The sequence below is a fragment of the Hemicordylus capensis genome, chromosome 3 (genome assembly GCF_027244095.1).
Source record: "Hemicordylus capensis ecotype Gifberg chromosome 3, rHemCap1.1.pri, whole genome shotgun sequence".
Lineage (NCBI taxonomy): Eukaryota > Metazoa > Chordata > Lepidosauria > Squamata > Cordylidae > Hemicordylus > Hemicordylus capensis.
Window position 1 is genome coordinate 18,641,248 of NC_069659.1, and position 21,115 is coordinate 18,662,362.

The 21,115-nt window shown below is 45.7% G+C and overlaps 2 long non-coding RNA genes across 2 annotated transcripts; both read right to left on the minus strand.

Annotated features, from left to right (window-relative positions):
• Nucleotides 1-158: 158 nt before the first annotated feature.
• On the minus strand, nucleotides 159-10,911 carry LOC128349129 (uncharacterized). Its single transcript, XR_008318570.1, has 3 exons — nucleotides 10,166-10,911; nucleotides 4,456-4,566; nucleotides 159-670 (listed from the first exon to the last, which is right to left on the minus strand). It is a non-coding gene; the product is annotated as an uncharacterized LOC128349129 (long non-coding RNA).
• A 110-nt stretch (nucleotides 10,912-11,021) lies between these two features.
• On the minus strand, nucleotides 11,022-16,110 carry LOC128349130 (uncharacterized). The gene is made up of 3 exons (XR_008318571.1): nucleotides 14,671-16,110; nucleotides 12,005-12,081; nucleotides 11,022-11,869 (listed from the first exon to the last, which is right to left on the minus strand). It is a non-coding gene; the product is annotated as an uncharacterized LOC128349130 (long non-coding RNA).
• Nucleotides 16,111-21,115: the final 5,005 nt, after the last annotated feature.

A 21,115-nucleotide genomic window follows, 5' to 3' on the forward strand; every position in this document is an offset into this window, starting at 1 on the left:
CAATAGGAATTCTAAGTAGAGTTCCTCCATGCCAGCCAAAGATCCAAGGAGCTCTGAAAGCAAGATTGATGGAATCCTGGGTCCCATGTTAATTTCATTAATATATTGGAGCCATCACTTTGGGAAGAATGAGAACAAATCTGTAGCACTGGTATTTCTTTTCTTTCTTTCTTTTTTGTGCTTTAAATTTTTATTGATTTTAACAATATCTTGAACATCTCACTCCATCCAATTAAACAAAAATTGACTTCCAGCTCACCAGTCAGCGCGAATCACTAACTATACAATTAACCCTTGCTATAATAATTCAAAACATATATCCTATATCTTACCAAACTCGATTTTAATCTACTCAACCTGCTAATATTACTAAATTTCAAACCCTGTTGAAAAACCAATATTAGGAAAATAGTTCTTTAGATACAGTAAGAATGATTTCCAATCTTCTTTAAAACCTTCCAAATTTTGATCTCTTATCAGTACTGTAAGTTTTGCCATCTCCGCATATTCCAAAATTTTTATCAGCCAATCTTCTTTTGAGGGCAGTTCATTGTCCTTCCATTTCTGTGCATATAATATTCTGGCCACCGTGGTTGCATACATGAAGAATGTTAAATTGCTTGTAGAAAACTCTCCTTGCGTTATTCCCAACAGGAAGGATTCTGGGCTCCTAGGAAATGTCATTTTAAAAAAATTTTTTAACTCATTATATATCATGTCCCAAAAGGCCTTTGCCTTCCTACAAGACCACCACATATGAAAAAAAAGTTCCTTCACAATGTCCACATTTCCAACATTTGTTTGAAACATTTTTATACATTATCACCAATTTTTAGGCGTCAAATACCACCTGTACATCATCTTATAATAATTTTCTTTTAAAGTGTAACATGCAGTGAACTTTAAATCAGTTTTCCATAATTTTTCCCAAGCTGCCAAATCTATATTATGACCCACATCTTGAGCCCATTTTATCATAGTCATTTTAACCACTTCATCTCTTGTCTCTTCCAAAAGCAACAGCCTATACATCTTAGACACTAATTTTTCATCATTTTTACATAGCTCCTTCTCAAATCTCGACATTTGATCCTCAAATCCAAGTTTGAAATCCTTCTTAAAAACTTCATTTAACTGATGGAACTGAAACCAGTTACTAACCAGATTTTGTACTTCAATTAGATTTTTTAACTTACAGCCCTTTTCTTGAAAACGCAACAGATCCCTATAGGTACCCCATTGCGATTGCATATTTATCTCTTTACGTACTAAAGCTTCAATTGCGAATAACCATAACGGAGTTTTAGGTTCCAGCCATTTTTTATATTTTACCCACACTCTCATTAGACTCCTTCTTACATAGTGATTCAAAGCACTGGTATTTCTGATATGCACTGTTGTATCACTCATCCAAAGGTGTGGCATATGTGCCTTATGTGGGGAAATCACCTGGTTGTGACTTTACCCCTCTCCCCATACTCTCCTAAATCCCCATTTTGAAGAATTAAAAAAAGACTTTGTGGCCAAAGGCCAGGAAAGGAAAACAATAGTTGTTGGACAGCTTGTGCGTCTCAATCAAACTCCCCCCACCTTTCCCTTCCACCCTTCTCAAGTCTCCCTTGCTAGATAGACTTGCTTTGTGGAGAGGTTATAAGGATTACTCTTTGCTTACCAGGACCCAACATTCACTGTAATTCTTGAAACCTATTTCCTCAAGTAAACCTAGAAAAGACATCCCTGGTCTGTTTCCATGTGTCTCCTCACACATCCACTGGCCAAGCCCTCCCTGGTTTTGATAGCACAGGGGTGCATTGGCACATCAGAGTGATCTTTTGGACTATGGGGTGACAGCACATTTACACCTGGTGCACGGGAAAATTGACACAGTGGTCTCTCATACCAAAATATCCTGCAGTGAATAACACAAGCATAATGGAATACAAGTGGGACATACGTGTGGACAGAAACCTCTCACATGGGAGTTATTCGCACATGGAGGCTATTCTCATGACCGCAGGAAAGCAGACTAAGGGAGCCACACCCACTCCCATATGGTCATGGGAACTGCCAGGAGCTGTGCGTCTCCCTGTGATGAACCCTCTTAAGTTCCACCCTTAAATGAGGTTAGTGGAATGAGCACTCCGGTAACCCCATTTTAGCAATCGTGAGTCACCACGGTGCAGCACCATGCTCTGGCGACTTGTGAGGAGACCTCCACCGGGAGGCTAAAACAAGCCTCCCAGTCTCGGGGGTCTCCCTAGGATGCCCCATGCACTCGCGCAGGGCATCCTGGGACTTCTGGGGGCCAGGCGGCCCCTGATCCCCGCAAACCCAACCGGCTCCATGACGGAGCCAGTAATTGTGTGTGTGGCTGATCCAGCTGCCCGGGGCTCCATGGGTGCTCGTGTTTGGGGAGAGCAGGCTTGGCCCACTCTCCCTGCCTAACCCCATCCAACTCTCCACACTGCTTGTGTGGAGAGCCTCATGGCTTCATGCTGTGGCATAAATGTTGAGCAAAGCCACCTCGAATTACACTCATGGCATTGAGGGAAGTAGCCCCTCCCCCTGCTCCTGGTTTTTGTTTTTGCAAGTTCCCATGGGATGCCTCCATCTTTTCCTTCTAGCCAATGAGGCGGAAGGAGAGAGAGAGAGAGAGATTACTAAAGAGCTATATCTGTGTTTCAAAGACAGTATCCATCTTATCATGCCAGTGATTCAACGTCAGTGCCTCTCCCTATTTGCTCCGGTGTTTTCAGAAAAAGTAGCTTAAACCCAGCATTTTAAAAACCTGGAACTAACTCGAGAGAAGCTAGAATTCTCAAGACGAAGCCCGATTTGTGTGAAGAGTGGGTCTAAGGATCTTGAAGGGACTTTGGGGTAAGTTCAGGCGTGGCTCGTGAACGCGCCTCTGGGGAGGGCGGCGGGAGGCTTCTTTAAGGTAAACGGAGCCGGTGCTCCATGCTGCCCAGCAGCCCCTGCGGCGGGGAATCACGTCCGCCACTCACCTGGCTCCTGCGGAGGCCAGCCCCCGCCAGCGGCCAGGTGAGTAGAGGAGGTGATTCCCCACTGCGGGGGCTGCTGAGCGGCACGGAGCACCGGCTCCGTTTGCCTTAAAGAAGCCACCTGCCCCCGCCCCCCCCCCCCCGGACGAGAGTTCACGAGCCGCGCCTGGGTAAGTTTGTCTGGTGTGTGAACACACACACTCTCTTCTGAAGGTGATTCGTGATAGAAGCCCTGTCTGTAAAGCCTCATGAAAATAAAGTTGCACATAAGCCCTCATTCTTCTGATGGGAGGATGGGGAAACTGAGGGAGATTGAGGGAGATTGATATATGTGTGGTCAAAAATGCATTCAACTATTTGTGTTACTAGGGCTTAATGTGTGTGTGCACAAAGCACTGCAGTGTCTCCATCTTGTCCTTCAATTCTTTGCTGAGGAATGTAGGAGGTCAAAAACATGCAGGGGAAAGCAAGCTTGCCTGAATGTGGCTCTGTCCCTTTAAATGCATGAACTCTAGGGATGTGGAATCCCTGTTGCCAAGCAATAGCAGGAGGAGTAAGGAGACGGCAACAGGTGAAGCATTAGCTCCAAGAGGAAGGCAGTGAGAAACATGGCTGACCTAGAACTGGGGCATTTCTTGGCTGCTCTGAGCCAACCTCTATGGTTGCAGGATGAGTTTTCGCACAAAACCCAGGTTACAATGGCAGCAGAATTTGTACAATACAATGGTGCCTTTGAACCTCAGGTTTCAGCATTGAAACTCACTACTAGGGATGTGTGAGCCAGCCCAAGGTCAAGCCAAATCCACCGGACCAATCCAGGACCGGTTCGGGTTTTTAAAAATGAAAAAAATGGCAGACTTACAGCCATTGTGGGGCTTCTGTAAGTCTGCTACTGTAGATGAGGGGAAGTCTCCTGAGATTTTCCCTCCCGCTCTGGCCTCCCCTCGGTCTTAAATGGCCCATTATGCAAATAGCCAGTGCACATGCACAGCAGCCTACAAAATGGCTGCTGCCAACTCAGAGAGGCATGGAATGGGCCCAAAACAGCCCAAAACTGACTGACTGAGATCAGGGGAGGCTGGCAGTGGGAGAGGTAACCTCAGGAGAGCTCCCCTGGTAGCAGCACCCCTGAAGCACTGCAATGGGGTAAGTCTGTCATTTTCCCCATTTAAAAAAAAAATTGTCCCCCCGCCAATCCAGGCCCAAACTGGTTCAGACTCAAGTCGGACCGGGCCTGGCTCTAGTGTGCACAGAACTGGACCAGACCTGGTTAGGTTCAAGTCTGGTTCTACTTGAATCGAACCAGTGTTTCTGGTTTTGTACACACCCCTACTCACTACAAACTGAGGATTCAAATTCAGATTTGGAGATGAAAATGGAGCCATGGTTGGGTGACGAAACCACAGCTTTACGCATTTGGATGATCAAAATCTCAAAACTATTTTACCTTTACCTCTGGTTTGTTGTTCTGTCCAAACAGGGTTGGAGTTTAAGCTTGCACTGCTTACACAAGTGAAAGCTGATGAATACAAGGGTGGTATGGATATTTCTTCAATTTCTATTTCTGTCCAGGAGGAAGAGATGGGGAAATATTAAGCAAAAAAGAAAGAAAGAGAACTGTTATCTTCAAAGTCAGAAATTGGTAGGCAGGTGTCTAGTCACTCTCCTTGGTATGGAGGGCAGTGTGAATGAGTAGAACTGCTTAAGGCAAGATGGCATCTAGACAAACAACTTAGCAGATGGTGCAACCCATTAGTGAAGAAACATTTCAGAACTAAACAAGTACAGAAGCAAACCTAGCCTTTCCAGTTTTAGTAAGTGGCATTCTCCAATAGGCATTGATATAAATATATGTGGTTTGTTTTATCCTGAATTTCCCTCAACTATTTAGCTTAGATATAGACATCTGAATTTCTCTTCAGGGCTCTGGAACAGATCTTAGATTCCAGGTGTCAATATCAGTTCTGTGATAAGACAGTGAAGGAAATTAGTGTCACCACTGAATTTGACCCAGAGCATATTTAATTTAATTCATTCATTTATTATATTTGTACAGCACCCCAAACCTATGTGTCTGGGTGACTCACAAAAACATTAAACAAGTCAAAACAAAAATTACAACATTAAAACAATTTAAAACCACAATTCTAGTTAAAGGTCTGAGTGAATACATGAGTCTTAAAGACCTTTAAAAGCCTGTCAGAGATTTTGAAGGAAATGTGGAGATTTCACTCAAGTAAAACTTGAGCTAGAATTAGAGGGAAGCTACATGGATTTTTATAAGATTAGTGAGATTTCCCAGGGTTGTTTTTTGTTTGTTTTGCAAATATCTAGTTTGCCACTAGCTTTCACTTAAAGTGGGGCCTTGAAATGAATGTGATGGTTCTGATCAAGGGAACATCAGAGAAATTTGAGTCCAGGTGAAAGAATCAGAGATGGGACTGTACTTCAGCAGTAGAGCATCTGCTTAGGATGCAGAAAGTCCCAGGTTCAATTCCTGATATCTCCAAGTAGGGCTGAAGAAAACTCCGGCCTAAAACCCTGAACTGCTGCAATCAGTCAAAGTAGACAGAACTAGCTAACTGGCCTGTGCTAACTGAGCAAAGAGGCACCTTTCAAAGTGGTGGTTCTCTTATATTTAGCAGCGGGGAAGCAGTTGGCCCTATCCAACCCCAGCAGAGCATCCTTCCAGTGGCTGTTGCAGGTGTTTACCTCATCCCCCACCTTGGGATGCATTATGAAAGGCGGTATAAAAACAATCAATCAATCAATCAATCAATCAAAATGTCTCTTTTTTAGATTGTAAGCCCTTTTGGGACATGGAATAATCTTATTTAGATGTAGTAGTAGTAGTAGTAGTAGTAGTAGTACATAGGAACATAGGAAGCTGCCATATACTGAGTCAGACCATTGGTCTATCTAGCTCAGTATTGTCTTCACAGACTGGCAGTGGCTTCTCCAAGGTTGCAGGCAGGAATCTCTCTCAGCCCTGTCTTGGAGATGCTGTCGGGGAGGGAACTTGGAACCTTCTGCTTTTCCCAGAGCGGCTCCATCCCCTAAGGGGAATATCTTCCAGTAGTAGTAGTAGTAGTAGTAGTAGTAGCTGCTAAATGGCCTGATTCAGTAGATGGCAGTTTCCTTTGTTCCTATGGTATATTAGAGGTGGGGATATCAGGGGGTATCATGCATCTATAAGGAAAATGATTTCTTGTCTATGTTGATTTGTAATTTGGTGGGAGGGATGCCGATTGGGAGGCAAAGGCCAACGTAACTGATTCTGTCCATGTGGTTCCAGTGTGTCATACCATGGGGAATTGGTTCCCGTGCCCCTGCAAGTGCATTTGCATGGGGCCCACATTTTCCCAACCACTACTGCCTGGTTTATTCAACCACTACTGCCTGGTTGATTCAAGCCCCACTTTGTACCATTGTAGCTATGTATATGCTTAGGAGTAGGTTGCTCACTTTGGTTGTTCCGGTTTGGGACTTCAGTCAAATTCATTCAGGTTGTTCAGCCAATGTCAATGAGAACTTTGGCTTGCCAAGCACATGAAATTGGATAAGTGTTTGTATCTCGATCTCTGCTGTTAGCATCAGTAAAATTCAACATGCTAACTTTTTGTTACAAATGTTTACTTTGGCACTGCCGCTCAGTGGAAATCTATGTCGCTTTCCTTTAAAACCCATGGAGGAATATGCCCTTTATTAATGTCAAAGACATTTAAGCGAACAGAGAAATGGAATAGGTCTAGGGCCCTGATCCAGCTCTAGGCATTCACCGCTAGCGGTATGAGACAACTAACGACCCCAGAGGGTGCTACGCATTCCCATTCATATAAAAAGACACATACAGAGGATTCCATTTCAACAGCACACCTCATTCTGTATGTTTTCTTTTGAGGGCTACCAAATTCACCTTCACCATTTTTTAAAAAGTGAATTTTGAATTAAGACCATGGCAGAAGCATGACTGGGTTTTCTTCATAACAGATACAAAAAATGAATCAGCATAGAGCAGGGATCCTCAACATTAGGCCCCCAGATGTTCTTGGACTTCAACTCCCATAATCCCCAGGCCCAGTGGCCTTTGGCTGGGGATTATGGGAGTTGAAGTCCAAGAACATCTGGGGGCCCAACAGTGAGGATCCCTGGCATAGAGGAAACAAACAAGGAGGTCGTTCTCACAACTGGGTGGGGTGGGTGGTGGAGAAGGCAGCTTAAACTAACCTTCCCCGTAGACGATTGCCAAGGCCTGCTGATTGAGCACCCAGACAGTCACCAGCTGTCCCAGGCAGTGTGGAGGTTTGGGGGCTGGGGCGGTTCCCAAAAATCCCACAAGGCACTGCATAAGTGCACAGTGCATTCTGGGGAACCCCACAGTGACAGATGGGCACTCATCAGTGTTACAGCACTAGATAGCAATAGCAATAGCACTTACATTTATATACCGCTTTATAGCCGGAGCTCTCTAAGCGGTTTACAATGATTTAGCATATTGCCCCCAACATTCTGGGTACTCATTTTATCAACCTCGGAAGGATGGAAGGCTGAGTCAACCTTGAGCCCCTGGTCAGGATCGAACTTGTAACCTTCTGGTTACAGGGCAGCAGTTTTACCACTGCGCCACCAGGGGCTCATTTTTATTTTATTTTTACTAGATAAAAACATATTTTATTTTTACTAGATAAAAACAGCCGGTGCTGCACATGGTCAGGGAAACATGGTCAGGTTAAGGGAGTACTCATTCCCTTAACTTCATTTTAGAGGTGGGCTCCCTAAGTGGGTTTGCTGCCAAGGCACCACTGGGAACCAGTTGGGTCCCACGGGTTCCCATAGGCAGCCAAGCTCAGACCTAGCTGCCCTACTCCAGTCTTGGTTGCTCATGAGAACAGCCTCATGGAGTTATTTATAACTTTTGTTGAAAAGCACGATATACATAGTAGCAGTAGTAGTAGTTGGACACCTGTCCATAAGTTTGCCAAGGATTCCCCAGGGTCTGTTTCCCAGCCTATGAACAAAAAGAGGGTGTGTGTGTGTGTGTGTGTGTGTACGTACAGTACGTACTCTGGGGTTTTGTTTTTGTTTTTTTAAAACCATTCTTTCAAACTTTGTGCACTTAAAACATCCTTGGTATGTTGAATTCTTGAATTCCGAAACATGGGTCTTTAGTTTGTAAAAAATAATATTATTAAAAGCATGAAGGAATCCACCAGCCCTCAACACCAGAGCCAACCAAACCCATAAATGCAGGAAACAAAGTATGGAATATACCTAACACGATGAGACACTTTAATATAAACAAAAGTAGTCCTGGCTCCAAATGTTTTGTTGCTCTTGGAAGACATATTGGTGAATATATGCGCTTCCTCCTCCAAATATGAAAATAAATGCATATATATATAATCACAGAAAGAAATGCATGCCTGTTCCCACTTATGGAGCCAATATTGGCTCCATCCGTTTGGATGACAGTTTAAACTGGTCACTCATATACTGAGCAGAGAAACAGCCACGAGCAAGAGAGGGCCTGCTCCAGATCTGCAGGGCTTCCCAAAGCACATCAGTGCTGCTGCGGAGGCAGGTGTCTCTGTCCCTACTATGTGTTGCTCAGTCACAGTTGTGACAGTATTTCCATTAGGAACTGCAATTGTGCAACATTCAGGAAACACTGAGCACTCTGCCTCTGCAGCAGCACTGAGAGGAACAGAGGAACAGCGGCAGCTGCCTTGGTCCATCTTGCTCAGTATTGTCTACACAGACTGGCAGCGGCTTCTCTAAGGTTGCAGGCAGGAATCTCTCTCAGCCCTATCTTGGAAAAGCCAGGGAGGGAACTTGAAACCTTCTGCTCTTCCCAGAGCGGCTCCATCCCCGGAGGGGAATACCTTGCAATGCTCACACATGTAGTCTCCCATTCATATGCAACCAGGGCAGACTCTGCTTAGCTAAGGAGACAAGTCATGCTTGCTACCACAAGACCAGCTCTCATCCATAATTCAATCTCAAGCGCCCCATCCATCTGTACACTTCATGGTGTCGAACCGCCACAGGCCCACCTGAGGAAATGACAGCGCACAGAACTTGCACTTGCAACAGCCCCTGAGGCGTAGATGAGCAGTGCAAGGAAACGGGGGAGAAATCTGTTGCAGGCAGAGAAGCCTGGTTTGCCAGGAAAGGCAGCATTGCAGGAACTGGGAGCAATATACAACATGAAAGAGAAGGGGGGAGTAGGAAGGATTTTTTGTGTGAAGAAGGAAGGATTCTTTGAAGCTATTTGCACAAGCAGCAAAAAACGGGCTAGGGAAGCTTGTGCCCCCAAACTGGGCTAAATGATCATGTGTCTGCTGCGGCTGCGAGCAGCCACGGCAAGCACACGGGCGGGGGGAGGGAGGGCTCCCAGTAATGCATCCCGTACTCGCACAGAGAATTATTGGGGCTCTGGGGGGCAGCGTGCCGCACGACAGTGCTTCCCTTCACCCGACCCCTGTAGCTGCCGGGTGAGAAAGCAAGAGAGATCACCACAAAATGGAGGTCTGAATCTACAAGTTTTTCAGGTCCAAAATCTGGGCAATTTGTTTTGGACCTGAATCTGGCCAGCTAGCATGACAGGGGTGATTTGTTTTATCACCCAAAAAAGGTAGATTTGGATAGAAATTGTTTTGTACACAGATCGATTTGAACAGCCCTAATTCCTATGCCACTGAGTGGGTACCTTTAAGCACAATGCATAGCAATTACATGGAAGACACACAAGAATTCCATTGCAGATAAACTGAGGTGGAAAAGAGTCCTCACATTGATAACATATTTCCACATTTCCTGTTTCTTCAAGCAGGAAGGGCATGTGTGTGTCTTCATCATGAATACCTGCTACCCAGGGCCATGAGGCACATATGCAGTGAAAAGTTGGAACTGAAATATCCCCAGTGTGAAATTCAAAAGCGAATTTCAGGGATCCTCCAAGGAGAAACTGAATTTTAGTTATTTCAGAGTTCTGCCCAAAGAAAAATATTGGAGAAGTTTCAGGATCTAAATGAGCTCTAGGAATCATCTGAAGCAGATGACGAATTCATTTGACAAAAGATACACATTTCAGTAAGGTCTAAGTATAACACATTTGCAAGGAATTCAAAAGTGGGAAAAGATTGGGATCCCCATTTAATTACTTTATTTCATCTTTCTGCCATAAATGCCAGGTTCACATGGGAGAAGGTGGTCCTTCAGAGATGATTATACACTAGGGAGGAAAAAAGCATTTTCTCCATCAACAACAGCATCACCACACACACACACACACACACACACACACACACACACACACGCGCGCGCACAGACATTCATTTCATGTATATACCACGCATCCCAGAACGGCTTAGTATGGTTTACATCAAAAATTCAAATTATTTAATATTTAACATAAAATAAAAAGCAGTTAAAATATTAACATTAACTCATTTTTAAAACCATTTAAAACCAATTCAATATTATTAAAAATCAGGCTGAAAAGATGGGTCTATGGCTCTCTTGAAAGTCTCCAAAGATTATATGCCTCTTATATGCATGGGGAGTGCAATAGGGATGGGCCCAGACCAGTCTGCAGGCTATTTAAAAAGCCTCCGGACTGGTCCGGAGCTGGGTGGTTCGGTCTGGGGGTTTACTTACCCCTCCCGCCGCTTTCCCGCTTGGTGCCGTAATCCTCTGTGTAATTGGGGCGGCAGGACACCTCCCTGCCGCCCCTTCCCCGACGTTATTTGCAAAAAAACCCAGCAGTCCTTTGCGCGCGCATGCGCACATCACAGAGACATGCGCACGCTCATCTCTGTGACGATTGCCAGCTCCGTGATGGAGCCGGTGGGGGCTGGGGAGCTCAGGGGCCGTACGGCCCCCTGAAACCCCAGTATGCCCTGCATGAGTGCACAGGGCGTACTGGGGAGACCCCTGGAGCCGGGAGGCAGCTTTTCGCTTCTCCCCCAGGGGTCTACTCACAAGTAGCCACAGCGTGGAGCTGCACCGCAGCTACTCATAACCAGATAGTCCAGGTTTGCGGAGCGCTCGCTCCACAAACCCGGGCTATGTGGAGGGCTACAGGAGTCGGTTATCCGCTCGAGAACCACCGGGCTCGCAGCTGAGCCCATTGGTTTCTCATGATTAGCAAAAATTGGACTAGGCTCTCCTAGCCCAATTTTTGCTGATCGTGTGAATAGCCGCTTTATACTTCACCCAGAAACATACTGGCAGCCTGTGCAACTTTATAAGAACAGTCCTGATCTGGTCTCTTCAAGACCCCAGAGACCTATTGCTTTATTTCCATGGAGGCTTGGAAGAGACCATGGCGGCATTCACACATAACATGGAACTCCCCTCCCTTAGCAGTTCCAGCCCCCTCTCCACCACTCTCCTATCCAAATTTGGATGTTCAGAAGAGCTTCCTCTCTTCAGTCTCATTGGCTGCAAGGAGGAGGGTGAACTGGCTGCCTGGGTTTCCTTCATTATTGAAGGACAGCCCCGGCAGCCAATAGCAGCTGGAGTGTGGGAGGAGCTTCCTCCCTTAACTCCAGTTGCAAAGCAACCAGACTGTGGTGTCAGCATTCGGATGTAACACTGGCACCGCGGAACCAGAGGTCCAGGCAGTGAACCTCGCTACAAACCGAAGGTACAAATCACTGTCCAGGGAGGGAAACCATGGGTCCATTTTCTTTCCTTATCTGAAGCCTGCATTCAGATGAACAAAAATTGAAGCTGGAGGCCCCTTGACCTCCAGTTTCATGTTACATGTGCATGTGGCCAATGAAAAGAAGTGGTTAGGCTTTGATCATGCTGGAGACCTGGAAGAATTCCGATTCAGCACCTCTTCTCCCCTCTCTGTTGCCCTACAAAAAGAGAACAAAGATTGGGCAGCAGCTAAGCTCCAGTCTTGCTGATAACCCAGCAAAATTGCAGCTTAGCACAGAAGCTTCAGTTATTTCCAGATCAGATGACTGTAATATGCTCTGCATGGGACTGACCTTGAAAAGTGTCCAGGAACTTCCATTGGTGCAACATGCAGCAGCTAGACTGCTGACAGAAGCCTGTTCATTTAAATCTGTAATGCAAATATTGCATTAAATTCATTGCCTCCTAATTTCTCTCTGGCCCAGTTGAAGATACTAGTTAACTCTTTAAACGCCAAATGGTTTGGAATTGGACTATCAGAAGGGTTGCATATTCCCACATGAACCGACCTGCCCACTGTAATAGTCGAGGAAGGCTGCTTCATGTCCTCCCACCAGAACCTAAGATGTAAAAAGGGCTCTTGACACTTTCTCCTTATATAACTCCCCAGGTTATATAATTCTTTGCCAGGTTATATAAAATGTGGCTATATGGCTTTTATTAGTGCCTTTCTCTGCTTTATTTTTTCTCTAGTTCAGGCTTGTGCTTCAGTTTTAGCACTGTTTGGGGAAGGTTTTTGACATTTTAAATGAATTATTCTATATGATATGATTGATATGATATGATATGATATGATATATGATATGATATACTATCAATAGTTCGCCTCCCTTAAGGTCCCGTTGGGATGGAAGGTGAGGATAGCCAGATTTTTGAGGAATAAATAAATCCTCCCTTCTCTCTTCTCCCATACATCCATTACTTTAGTCTTGAGTAAGCTTCCACTGGTCACATTCTAATTCAGTTCCTCTTCAGCTCATACTTATAACCATGAGAAATTTGACTTGACTCTTATGGTTCATCTGCAGAGAGGTAATATGTAAATAGGCTTGACTAGAAAGAGCTCACTGTGCCAATATATTTCCGACTTTGTTGGTTTTCCCACTGCACTCAGAGAGCAAATATTGTTATTAAATATTGATTTTTACATCTCTGGCTGGTTCTGACCCTGTGTCCTGGGGAAACCATTTGCTTTGCATGTAATGAATTATTATTGCTTGAACATTTTGAGATTGTAGGTGGGCTGGGTTTTCCTTTTGTTGAGGTCATCCTGCTTCAGCGTTCACTAACCTAAGGAGATCTATAGTAGTGTAATAGTGAAGCAACTGAGCTGCAAATGAGGATATTCTGGTTGTTTGCCAGACTGTTGACCAGAATGAATGTATTCATATCTATCTACACACACACACACACACACACACACACACACACACACACATGAACCCTGTTATCCATGGGGGTTCTGGTCTGCAGGGCCGGGCGCAGATAGCAAACCACAATAATGGGGCTCAGAGCAATGGGAATGGGGGGGGTAGGTTCCCCAGCCAGCAAAAATGTGTAAAAAGGGGGCAGAAAGTGGTGGTGGGGGAATTGGGGGAGAGTGCCCTACTGAGCTCTGTCTGTCCCCAGCTGTACAGCAATGCCCCTCAAGTGCTACAATAATCATTTTCCCATGAAAATTTGCAGTATTTGGGGGGTTTCTTTTACAAAAACAAGCCAGAAAATGGCTCCCTTACTCAAAATGGCAGGCGGAAATGACTTCAGAGGTCATTTCCACCCACCCTTAATCTGCAGATACGTGAGTATTTACCCCCCCCCCTTTTGCCTTTTTTCTTCTGCATAAACTGAGGTTGGGTGCCAATTACCTGATCACGGATTTTTGAAATTGTGGATGTCAGGTCCACAGATAATAGGGTTCTCATACACACACACACACACACACACACACACACACACACACACAGTATATATATATATATATATATACATACACAGTATATATATATATACACACACACACACACACACACACACACACACACACACACACACAGAGTCAGAAGCTCTATTCACAAGTTATGTTCAATGCACATACAACCTGCGTACAATGTACTCAAGTACTGATCTGAATGTATGCACAGTTAATTGCACAGTATGTATAATAGATCACTTCCTATCTGTTTCCTGGACAGACCTGTACCCAGATTCACTTTTTAAATGAATGCATGTACACACGGAAGTTCACAAATGAACACATATCTATGTGTACAGTCACCTGAACACACATACAACAAAATTTCAAAATAGGTTTAGAGTCTTTCTCCACATGAAGATAGATCTCCATAAGGGTCAACAGAGCCCCTTTTTTTGCCTGTCCCATCATCACTTATACCCCAATAGTACTCAGTTGCAATAATTATTGGACATACCCTATCCATAATGCCAATGGAACTGCATGAATGTATTTGAAAGTGCAAGGCCTTACAAGAGTATCTCAAGTACCACACAAATGCCATTGACCAGGTATGAAACATAGGCTTACATACTTCACACCTAGCCATGCATCCAAATGGTTCTGCAACACTGACCACCATGTGGATGCTCCTAGCAACAGCAGAAGAGGCTCCGTGCATCATAAGCCCTGCATCAGAGCAACTGTGACCTACTGCCATAATTCCCAATGAGTTGCAGTTGCTCTGGCACAGTGCTTAGAATGCAAGGAGCCTCCACCACCATCGCTAAAAGTGTCCACATAATGGTGAGTGTCCCAGAAGCAGCAAGCATGGCATGTAAACTATAGTCTTTGTGTCTGCAACACTTTTAAAAATTCAAAAAAGGAGATAGATTAGCTATGCATTTTAACGCTGGTAATTCACACACACACACACACACACACACACACACACACACACACACTCCAACAATTATTTCTAAGCATGTCTTTAATAGATATAATCACCTTGTTTGAGCTATGCTTCTGAATGTGGCACACGTGCATTCTCCACGTACAGCACAAAATCAGACAAAAGAGTTGTCATTTATGATTGATCTGTTGCCTGGAATCCATGCTGGAACGTTCATATAGGTAATTACTTGCGCAGCCCTGGACAGATGCACTGGTTTCCTGTGTGGCAAGAGGACAACTACAAGCATCCTGCCACATTTGTACCCATCACTCAACTTTTGTTGAAGATTGACCTTTCATTGACCTAGAAACCTAAAGACCCACCAGAAAAGTTAAAGCAACAGCCACAGCAAGCAGGCACTGTGTGCCAGAGAGCTGCGAGGAGCAAAATCTAATTTGTATAAAATTACACGTAATCACTTTTTGGCATTCCTTCCCGTGCAAGAGCAAATGTGGCTAGGCTACAGCTAGACAGGAACTAACATCAGCCTATTATTCATACAGTTCTGAATACACAAATATCTTTCATCACTGATGTTAATTATTCCCAGAAGAACTGAAGGTCAGTTGCTAAGTAGAATGTGTTGACAAAAGAAGCATTAGGTTCTGGTAACATCCACCATGGTGGATTCTGGCAATGAAGTTTTTTGCTTAACAAACAGGACTAGATGCTTTAATACTAATAGCATTCTTTCATCAGTATAGTGGGTTTCACACCAAATGAGTCCAAGTTCTTTCCAGACTTCACCTTGCACATCAGTTAGAGCTGCTACTGAAATTTCATGTAAAGCAAAACATGAAACAAGTGTTGAGGGTGGGTTTCTCCACAAGCCAAACATCTGAAGGGTATTGAGGGAAGCCAAAACTACTTTGAGATGTCTAGCAGAATTTCTCAAGTTGATTTCTGCTGATCCTGAGCTTGTAGATCAAGCCAGTATATATAGATAGGAAAGGTATTAATGTGCCCAGCCTAGCCCAGTCCAGGGCAGCACAGCCTGGCTAGGTTGCATGCGTGGAGCACCAGGACAGAGCCCGATATTGGCCCTGCACCACACCAGGCCCGGGTTTTGGACCTGGCATTTAGCTGAGGTTAGGTTTAGGGGTGTGCATGGAACTGGCTGGTCTAGTTCAGTTTGAGTCTGACCTGGACCTGAATCGGACCAGGACAGTTCGGACCGGCGCCCCCTCGAATCCCCCTCCCCAGTTCAGTTCGGTCCAGGGAGGTTCATGTGTTTGGGGTTTTTTTAAAATTTAATTTTTTTAAAAAAACTTACCTCCTCCAGGGGAGTAGTCCGAGGCAGTGGGGGGGGGGGAGTCTGTGGAGGATCCCCCTCCCCCCACTGGGTTCCCTCTTCAGCCACTATTCAGCCTTTCCCCCTTGGCGTGGTGGCCATTTTGGAGGCTGCCGTGCCTGCACAATAGGCCTCTGTGTGGCCTGGGTCATCCCCCACAAAAAACTCAGACAACTCCCCTGGAGATGGTAAGTTTAAAAGAAAAAAAATATTTACATTTTTTTAAAACTCATGAACCCCCAGGAGAGGGTTCGTTCTGGGGTAAGACTGAACAGGTTCGATGTTGAACCTGTTCGCACAAACAGTTAGGTTTCCTTAATCTCAGCTGGAGGCTTTTCACACAGGGCTTTTATTGTGAATCCACTCCTGACTAGAGTGTGCCAGTACACATATTCGCTGGATTTACCCCACCCTCCCTATGGGCTATCAGGGACCAGGACAGTCAGGGCTTTGATTTTCCCCAAATGGAAGCTGTGAATTCTGGCTTAGCCCAAAGTATGTCTGGTTTTAAAAAACCCTCTGAAAGAGGATTTTGAAAAAATAAGCCAGGGTTTGTGTTATGCCCCACAGTTTTCTCTGTTATGTTTGGGGTAGTCATGCCAGTAAATTGGGGTTTACAAAAATCAATGAAGGGGAATTTGACAGCTGTTTGGGGTATGGTCTGTTCTAAGGGATTTGCAATTGCAAGCGCTGGGAAGGGTGTTATTATAGATTGATGCTACTCTGTTGAGGGAGAGGGAGGGAGAAATTCCTGAGTTACACACAAGCACAGACTGCAAAATGTGTCTTGCTATGTTTTACATAGGCTTTAGATATGCAGAATAGATGTAACATGAGCCTTTTGTTGTCTTGGCTGATTCAATTAGGTGTGTGTTTGGCAGTGGGTAAACATTGGAGCTATTCTGATGATCAGTGGAAAGCAGGCTAAGGGTGCTTAGCCCGCTTTCCACTGATCGTGAGACTCACCGGGCTCACAGCTGAGCCCAATTGAGATAAAGTGGGTCTCCTGCTTATGTAGCCCTCCCCTAAGCCCAGGTTAGAGGAGAGAGCGCTTCGCTAACCGGGGCTTCCCAATCATGAATTGCCATGGTGCGGCTCCGTGGCACGGCTACTCACGAGTAGACTCCCCCCCCAGAGGGGAGGTGAAAAGCCGCCTCCTGGCTCCAGGGGTCTCTCCAGCATGCCCTGCGCGCTCGCGCAGGGTGTCAGCAATCTGACCACCCGGAAGGGAAGTCCAGGAAGATAGTCCACAATACAAACGGCTGCAGAAATGAAACACGGCTTGGAATAGTTCTCTATATCAGGCTTGGGCTGAAAGCTGTCCACACGAGGGTTGACAAATGTTGTCTTCCAGTGGCTAACAGAAAGCTGTTGACATGCTTTATAGTCCAAGCTGATAACTCTCAGCTGGCAGGGATTCAAGGCTTATTAGCCCTCTGCAAGAGGCATTTACTCCACCTGATAGTTTCCAGCTGTGCTCTTCGCCTTGTGACACGCCTTTGCTGTGGAGTCAGTGGGGGTTGCTTGCACAGCTCATCTTCTAGTCTGTCCTTAGCTGTCTCTGCTGCCTCAGACTGCTGTGCCTATTCTGAAACATCAGCCGGACCTTCCTCAGCCATCTCTTGGGAACTGACAGCCGGGCTCTGCCCCTCAGGCACCCCTGCATCGGCTGAAAGGCTGTCAGCTTCCTCTTCCTCCTCACTATCTGAGATTGAGGGCATGACACAGGGCATGCTGGAGCTTCTGGAGGCCGATCGGCCCCTGCTCCCCCCAGCTCCATTATGGAGCCAGCAGTTGTGTGGGCGGCCGGTTTGGCCACTCAGAGCAGACTGTCTGCTCGTGTGCAGGGAGAGCAGGCTAAGACCGCTCTCCCCACTCACCCTTACAAAGCGGGTCTCACCGATCATGTGACCCGCCTCATTATGTGATGAAGGCAGTCACTCACAAAGGCAAGGGTTAAGCATCCTGCTGTTTGATCCAGCTGTTTGACAACTTGTTCTCACTCTGAACTATTTAAAAAAGAAGCTCTCTCACCTCTTCCTCTGTGTTGGAGGGAAAAACCAGACCAGGTAGATGTGAACACACAGGAAAAAAGATCTGCCAGGGAGTGTGTGGAGGGGCCGACTGCTATGTGAACTGTCAAACTAATCCCCCGAAGTAAACATCTTGAGAATCTACCGCAAAGCAGATTTGCTCTTCAGATACCCTGAGGCATAAAGCCATGTTTAAAAACCTCTTGGCAATTGTCTGGGTGACCGCCGCCAGGTTAAATTTCTTCCCCCAGCCCAGTGCCATATCTAGCAGTGAGCTGAAAGAAGGAGAAACTGCACGCATGCCCTGGGGAACTCTGTGCTGCAGGAGGGGGGGAAGTCCTCCTGCTCCCAGCCTCCCCCCCACACACACACCACCACTCATGTAAGCATGTGGTGTGGCAGAGGGGAGGACCGTAGCTGCTCATCTGTTGGGGAAGGCAGGCGAGCTCCTGATGTCCCTGCAACCTCCCCACCCTCCCCAGCAAGGTTGTGTGCACAACCTCAGTATGGGTTTAGTTTTGGCTCCACCAGTGTCAATATGTTGATGCTAGAGATGTGCAAAACACCCTGAAGAAATGTCACTCATCTCAGCTTAATATTTCTCTCAATATTCTTATGGTGTCTTCCGTATGAAGGAAATTCCAAATTTGCTCTGAATTTTACTTTAGGCTGCATCATTGCATTGCAGGCTGGGTCAGCATAAGTGGGCAGTTGTCGGAGCCATCAGAAGGACTTGCCGCTGCTCCTTTAGACCACCTCTGTGACTACAGTTCTTGTGCAGTGGCAGTTAAGCAATTGCTGCGAGCAGGGATGGTCCTTCAAAGAGGCAAGGGAAGGTGTTGCTTTAGGAGGAAATTACTGGGGCAGGGGTGCAGAGGTAAAGTTTGAGCAGCAACTCCTCATTTTTTTTTCTTTTTACAAGACAAGAAAAACACTTCTGGAGAGAAGATATTGATCATTAGGTTTGGGGGGAGTTCAATAAAATAAGGGGGGAGCTTATCAAATGCTTAAGGGGGTCTGCACTCCTATATTGGGGTGCCAGCAGGGGTGTAAGATGTGCCTCACGGCCACCATCAGACCAGCTCTTCGGGACCAATATGACTCTTGCACACTTTGCCCGAAGCACCTTCAATCACACTCCTTGCAAAGTCCACAAGAAGCACCAGAAAATAGGGCTTCGATCAGTTTGAGCTCAAACCAGCCCAGCCCTCCAAAAAGGGAGGCTGGTCCAGGTCTAAGCCAAACAGGGCCCGGTTCGGACTGAACTGGTCTGAACAGTTCTGAATGCTTGCAAAGGGGAATCCAGTAAGGATTCCCTTCCACAAGCAAGGGAACCCTATGGGATTGAAAAGGGAGGCTAGGGTAGACGGGAGGTCACCTTTTGTGCCACAACAGTGGTGCGGCTCCTTGGCAGTGACAGTGGTTCCCCACCGGCGCTCCCCACCCGCCATCAGCGTGGGCTGGCAAAGACCAGGTTTGGGCCTCTATGTAAGCTCAGAGGCCATTAGAGTAACCCTCGCACATGTGGAGCATCAGTGGGTGGTGTGCTGATGGGGGTAGTGCCAGTGGGGCCTAGGAGATCCACCACTGGACTTCAGCCCCAGTCACCGAGGAGCTGCACCGCTGTCATGGCACATAAGGTGGCCTCCCTCCCATGCACCCACCTCATCCTTCCTTTTCAACCATATAGGGCTCCCCCCTTTGCTTGTAAAAGGGAATCCTTATTGGATTCCCTTTTGCAAGCATACAGAACCAGGTCAAACCAATTTCACCCCGTTCTAGTTCCCAAAATGAACTGCCAGGCAGTTCTCACTATCCGACTCACGGACCGGGCAATTCAGTTTGAGCTCAGTTTGAACCCGAACCGATCCACTCAGAGCAGTTCCGTGCAGATCCCTACAGGAGAGAAAAGGAGGCTGCTGGCAACCTTCCCTCCTCCCTGCCCCTGTGCCACTTTCAAAGCTTACAAGCATTGGTTTTGAAAGCAAGGCAGCATTTGGTGCCTCGCTATGGTACCGCCATATTTGAGGCCACCCCGATCTTGGGGCCTACCCAGGTTGGTGGGGGCACATGGAGGGCAGTATGTCAAAGTCCCTTGAAACCTGGAGCCAGCCCTGATAATAAAACTAAATCTATGGGCCTCTAATCGGTGCTTGATTTCTAGTGTGCGGAGACTCTTTATAGTTACTCCGTTGTGAAATACCCTTTTGCACCAGCTCGGAAGCACTTTAATCTGTTCCTAGTTCCACATGGTCCAGGGTTAAGTCCTAGCATTTCAGAACACACACTCTGATTAGTCCTGGCAGAAACTGAATCCCGTCTCTACCTATTTGTTTTAAATAAAATAAATGTGTTATATCACCTTAGCTGCTCTTACATGAAGTCTAAATTTGGTCCAACCACCTCAAAAACGTGGCAGCAACACAGTACCATTAGAAATCCCAGTTTTTCAGTCATTCACAGCTTGCCAATAAAAATCTATTGAGGGCTTAGATGTTTAAAGCATGGCACAGAGGTTATCAGCAGCGGAGCATAGTCTTTTGTCCTTGCGAATGGGTCGAGAAACGGTTTGGCTTTCTTAAGTTCCTTTTATGCTTAGAATTTGGTCCTACTTTTTGTTGTGATCAATGAAGAGTTATTGATTTCACTGCAGAAGATGGAATCTAGGGGTAGAAAAAGGACAGAACTGAAAACCACACCACAAGAAGTCTTCATTTCAACCTCTTCGCCAGAAATATATGGTATTTGGACATGTATCATATGCTACTTTGGACATGTTGGCTGAACAAATGGTTTTGCTAAGAACATACAAACCCTTCTGGGTTAATCCAAATATCTATCTGGTCAACTATCCAGTTTTCAGCCATACCCAGGCAAATAGAAGTTTCCTTCCTAGAGGAAACTCATAAGCAGACAACAAATGCAGTGGTTTTCCTCTGTTTGTTTGGATTTATATACCATACTTCCTAAAGTGGCTCAGGGCAGTTTACACTAAAATAAAAAATGCATAACAATTAAAATTAAAAAATCAATTAAAAAGAGATTAAAATTACAATTAAAACTAAATATCATTAAGAACTATGGATGTGCACAAATTGATTTTTTAAATTTGATTTGTACCCGAATCAAATCACCCCCAATTTGTTTTGGGTCCGAATCTGCCCCCAAATCACC